Source organism: Populus alba, chromosome 11 (genome assembly GCF_005239225.2).
Source record: "Populus alba chromosome 11, ASM523922v2, whole genome shotgun sequence".
Lineage (NCBI taxonomy): Eukaryota > Viridiplantae > Streptophyta > Magnoliopsida > Malpighiales > Salicaceae > Populus > Populus alba.
The window spans coordinates 3181602-3187544 of record NC_133294.1 but is presented as its reverse complement, the minus strand read 5'-3'; the positions used below and the strand labels follow the sequence as shown (position 1 = coordinate 3187544).

At 34.9% G+C, this 5943-nt stretch overlaps 1 pseudogene; it reads left to right on the top strand.

The window, feature by feature from the left end:
- The first annotated feature begins 283 nt into the window (after positions 1–283).
- Positions 284–5303, top strand: LOC118036312 (disease resistance protein RPV1-like; annotated as a pseudogene).
- Positions 5304–5943: the final 640 nt, after the last annotated feature.

The following is a 5943-nucleotide window of genomic DNA, read 5'->3' as shown; positions in this document are numbered from 1 at the left end:
TTTAAATTTTATTTAGAAAAAATCTAATTCACGAGTTTTTTTATATATGAGAACAAACCATTAAACACCTCAAATTCCATAAATCTCAAATTCTAAATAAACAAGAAATTGAATTATTTAAATGAAATACTAATAAAAAAAAATATACTAGTTGACTAATTTATTTAATTTAACCAATTTCTTTGTTTTTTCAATTAATTCTTCATAAAATCTACTTTTACTGTCAGCAGATTCAAATGACGCAACAAGAATTACAGGCCCTAGTAAACTTTCCAACTCAGATATGGAGAACCTTATCCTCCACGTGCCGTTTTCTTACTGGTGGGTGAAGTAAGAAGAACCGTGTGAGTTGATTGGAGGGATTGTGTGTTGTGTGGGTGTCTAATGTCCCTTTTGGTAATTATACCACAGCGACTTCTAAGGCTGACTTTATAGCATCTCCAACGTAATATTATTTTAGTTTTTTTTATGTTTATTTTATATATTTTAAAAAAAAATATTAAATAAATTTTTTTTTCTCTTCCACAAATATTATTCTTACATATCTTTTAAAAACATCAAAACCAACAGAATGAGACAACAAAAAAATAAACCAATTAAATATAACCATATAAAAAAAATATCATCAAACTTATTAAAAAATTTAAAACATTATATTTATACTATTTAAAATATTATTTTATCAATTAAAATCTACAAAATAACATTTTGTTCTGCAGTAAAGATTACAGGTACTCTCTCTCTCTTGTCTCTTTTTAGAATCACTTAAATTAATTCACTGTTAGAAACTAATTATTGATGATCTCATCAACCCATTTCGTTGGTTCAGCATAGAGATTTATCATATGTACAGTTATTTTTCTGAAAGGGCATGGAGGATTTGATTGCTGGGAAATAACTTGAAAACTGTTTTAAAGATAAAGTAAGATAATAATATATGAACACTTCAGCTTATTGGTGTGCTGTCGATCTTGAACTCTCGACATCAATCCTGAAACTCTTTTTTTTTTTTGTTCAGATCTTAAAAGCAGAAAATTGATGAACTAACAAGAGAGCATCAGCGAAGGGAAAGTGAAGATTACAGGTACTCTCTCTCTCTTATCTCTTTTAGTATTATGTTATATTGTGGAATGTAACTCTGCTGTAACTGAGAATCACTTAAATTAATTCACTGTTAGAAACTAATTATTGATGATCTCATCAACCGATTTTGTTGGTTCAGCATAGAGATTTATATATCATGTGTACAGATATTTTAAAGATAAAGTAGGATAATAATATATGAACACTTCAACTTATTGGTGTGCTGTCGATCTTGAAAACTGTTTTATTTTGTTCAGGTCTTTGAAAAGTCTTATCATTACTAGACTCGAAATGGCTGCTGGGAAATATCAAGAATCCTACTCTTCACGGTTTCCTAATTGTAAATATCAAGTGTTCTTGAGTTTTAGAGGTGAAGACACCCGCAAGAACTTTACCGATCACCTCTACACGGCCCTGGTTCAAGCAGGGATTCACACATTTAGAGATGATAATGAAATTCAGAGAGGAGAGAATATAGATTTCGAGCTCCAGAAGGCAATACAACAATAAAAAATATCGATAATTGTGTTTCTCCAAAGACTATGCTTCGTCGAGATGGTGCCTCGATGAACTTGTAATGATCATGGAACGTAAGAGGAATGCTAACTGCATAGTTTTGCCAGTATTCTATGATGTGGATCCATCCCAAGTCGGACGTCAAACAGGGAGCTTCTTTGCAGCATTTGTGGAACATGAAAAGAGCTTCAACAAGGAAATGGAGCGGGTGAATGGGTGGAGGATTGTTTTAAAGGAAGTGGCTGATTTAGCTGGAATGGTTCTAGGAGATGGGTAAGTTGTATCTCTTTATGAAACTATACATAGCATAAGACTAGAATGCTGGTCGTGAACTCTTAATTTCTTTCAGTTAAGTGTACTGATTTCTTCGTTGTTTTTTTTTTTTTCCAATCATGATTTGGTTTAAACTATCAAATCATTGACACACAACCTGCTTTAATTTCATAGCTAAATGTTGTTTATTTCTGTTGCTTATAGAGAGACTACAAATTATCGTACATTGTATTTTACTTTTTGATGTAGGTACGAGGCACCGTTTGTCCAATCTATTGTGGAGAAGGTCTTAATGAATTTGGATCAAAAAATGTTTCATGTACCCCCTCATTTCATTGGAAGAGATCCTCTAGTACAAGATATCAACTCATGGTTGCAAGATGGATCCCATGGTGCTGCCATTGCTTTACTCTATGGAATTGGTGGAGTTGGAAAGACAGTCATAGCTAAGAGTGTTTATAACCAAAACTATTATAAATTTGAAGGAAAGAGCTTCCTGTCAAATTTTAGGTCAAAGGATATAGTTTGCCTACAAAGGCAACTTCTTTCTGACATACTAAAAAAGACTGTTGATGAGATAAATGATGAAGATGAAGGAATTCTGAAGATTAAGGATGCCTTATGTTGCAGAAGAACTCTTATTGTTCTAGATGATGTGGACCAAAGGGACAGATTCAATAAAATCGTTGGCATGCAAAATTGGCTTTGTAAAGGAAGTAAAATAATTATAACAACCAGAAATAAGGGTCTGTTTTCAGCTAATGATATTGAGTGGGTCCGGTGCAAAGTCCAACCGCTAGATATTGAAAAATCTTTTGAGCTTTTCAGTTGGAATGCCTTTGGACAAGCTGACCCTGTTGATGGTTTTGTAGAAGACTCTTGGAGAATAGTACGTCATTGTAATGGACTTCCATTAGCTCTTCGAGTTATTGGCTCCTCATTGTCCGGAAAAGAAAGAGAAATATGGGAAAGCGCATTACAACAATTGAAAGTGATTCCTAATTTTGAAGTTCAAAAGGTTCTTCGAATAAGTTACGACTTTCTTGATGGTGATTATCCGAAGAACTTATTCCTTGATATCGCATGTTTCTTCAATGGAATGGATGTGGATGATGCAGTTAGGATACTGGATGGGCTCGATAAAGGTGCAAGATTTGGGATTGACAATCTCATCGATAGATGTCTTGTTGAAATCAACAATGATAAAAGGTTGTGGATGCATCAACTAGTAAGAGATATGGGTAGGGAAATTGCTCGTCAAGAAGCACCCAAATGTCAAAGAATATGGCATCATGGGGATGCTTTTACAGTTTTGAAAGGAACTACTGTAAGTAGCTGAATTTTTTTAAATGTCTACTTATATGGTTTGTGGTGCCTTGACATATTCATTCATCTACTTTCCTTTCTCATGTACTTTTAATATTATTATGCAGGATGCTGAAAAATTATGTGGCCTTACCATTGATATGCATGCATTAATGGAAGATCATTATGCAGAAGTTGTCTGTACTGATTCAATGGTTTGTCGCAAGCGCCGCAGGCTTAACTTCTTTCAACAATGGCTTTCCAATTTTTCCAATGGGGGAAAATTACAAACTGGCCAAACAAGTTTGTTTCCCATCCTCAGCACGGATGCTTTTAGAAAGATGCCAGATGTAAAATTTCTCCAACTAAACTACACTAATTTTCATGGAAGTTTTGAGCACTTTCCCAAGAATTTGATATGGTTATGTTGGCATGGATTGTCTTTGAGCTCCATACCAAATCACGTATGCTTGGAGATGCTGGTGGTTCTTGATCTATCCAGAAGTTGTCTAGTTGATGCTTGGAAGGGAAAACCGGTATGTATCAAGTCTCTTTATAGTTATCTCTCTCATTTTCAATTGATAACAACTAAATTCATGTATTTTAACAGTTTCTTCCAAAATTGAAAATTCTTGATCTTCGTCACTCTCGTGATCTCATTAGAACCCCAGACTTCTCGGGTCTCCCAGCCCTTGAAAAGCTAATACTTGAAGACTGCATCCGTTTGGTTCAAATTCACGAATCTATTGGTGATTTACAAAGATTGTTGATCTTAAATCTAAGAAATTGTACAAGTCTTATGGAGCTTCCAGAAGAAATGAGTAGATTGAATGCACTTCAAGAGCTGGTTTTAGATGGTTGTTCAAATCTTAACAGCTTGAATATGGAGTTAGAGCATCATCAGGGGCGCAAGTTGCTTCAAAGTGATGGAATTGTTGCAAGTACATCATTCATTTCATCTCTTCCATTGAAGCTATTCTTTCCCTCTAGGTTTTCAACGAGGAAAATGTTGAGATTTACCTCATTTTTACTGCCACGCTTCTTGGAGAGTCTAGATTTAAGTGGAACTCCAATTCGTTTTCTTCCAGAAAGCATCAAGGATCTTGGTCTACTCAGAGCCCTATATTTAAGAAATTGCAAAATGCTTCAGGCACTCCCAGAGCTTCCATTCCTTTTGGATTTGTTAGATGTGTCCTTTTGCTATTCACTGCAAGGAATTGCAAATTCAAATAGTTGGACGTCTGAAGGAGATGGTTGTGATCACTTAGTCGAGTTCCAAGATCGGATAAAGCAAGAATTAATCCAAAAGTTAGACTCTCAAATGTTCACAATAATGGAAACGGTTATTGCTCAAATACAGCCATCGAGATTTAAGGTCCTCCTTCACCCATTTATTGTTTTGAAAATCTACATTTGAATACTTTTCTTTTTCTCATTTTATAGACATTGTTTTGGTGGTACAGATATCATTTCTAGATGGCACATTCAACGTTGTCGTATATGTATTTGATGAAGATGAGATGTTAAGGGGTTTCATGAGGAGGATAAATGGCTAATTCAGAATGAGTTTGTAGATAACTTTTCATTCAAAGTATCTTCATCTCCTCCTGCGCACCGGATATGTGGCTTTAATCTGTTCATAAGTTGTGTGACGTCAGCATACCGTGGCTTTAGTAATGTTCATATTGAAATCAGAAACAATACGAGTGGTCGATCCTTGCTTTGTCAATCCGTTGTCATACAGTACGGGCGTGGTGTTCGGGAAATCCAATCGCTATTGCACACGAAATTAGGGGGCAATGATCCTACATTTGATAATGGTGATGACGTGAGTATTTCAGTGCGTCCACGTGGTCCAGCTATCCAAATAAGGACCGTTGGTGTACAATGGTTGCATGAAGAGGAAGGAAAGGATGAAGTTATCAATGCCCACAACAGTAGCGATGATGATGATGATGCAGCACACGTAGCCAAAGTACAAATAGCTTCTCATATAGTTAGAAATTATAATTGTGCTTTCCATGGTAAACGCAGGGCTCGCAATTACACTTTTTGGAGTTTTGCAAAGAAGGGTCTAGAACCTGCATTATTTTAGGTTTCATTAAGTAGAGGTTTGCTTTTTTAGATTTCAACCTTAAAATAAAAAAAAACTGGAAAGCTTTTGAAATAGTTTTTTCTTTTTTCTTGAAAAGCTTATCATGAAAATAGCTTATCATGAAATAGCATGAGATCTTTTATTTATAAGTATTTATAAGGGTTTCATATTCAAAAATGTAATATGATATTATTTTATTAATTTGCATTTATAATAAGACATATTAAATATAAGTTAACCTTCCAATTTTCATGTTATTTTATCTATTTTATTTCATTTTTTATATAAAAAGTAAAATAAAAATGGCACATGATAAAATTTAATTAGTTATTTTTTATCCGACGAGCCCATTTGCTGTTTTCTCTTAAACAACTAAAAAACGCTCGAGTTCTCTTCCAATTTTCTGACGAGCCAAGTCAACGGGAAACCTCACACACTCTTTTGACAACAGAATCCTATTACTATCACTCCATGGAACCTCCATTCTTATAAAACCCCCACTCAATAACCCTCTTGCCATCAGCACTTGTAATCCCTGATTCCTTAAGCCCACACTTTATAGCCAAAGACACCAAACATTGTGCAGCTTCAATGTCCCTCCACTCCACAACAATACTCAATGGCTCAAAACGGAACACCACTCGGTAGCCGACCCAGTAGCTGATTCAGAG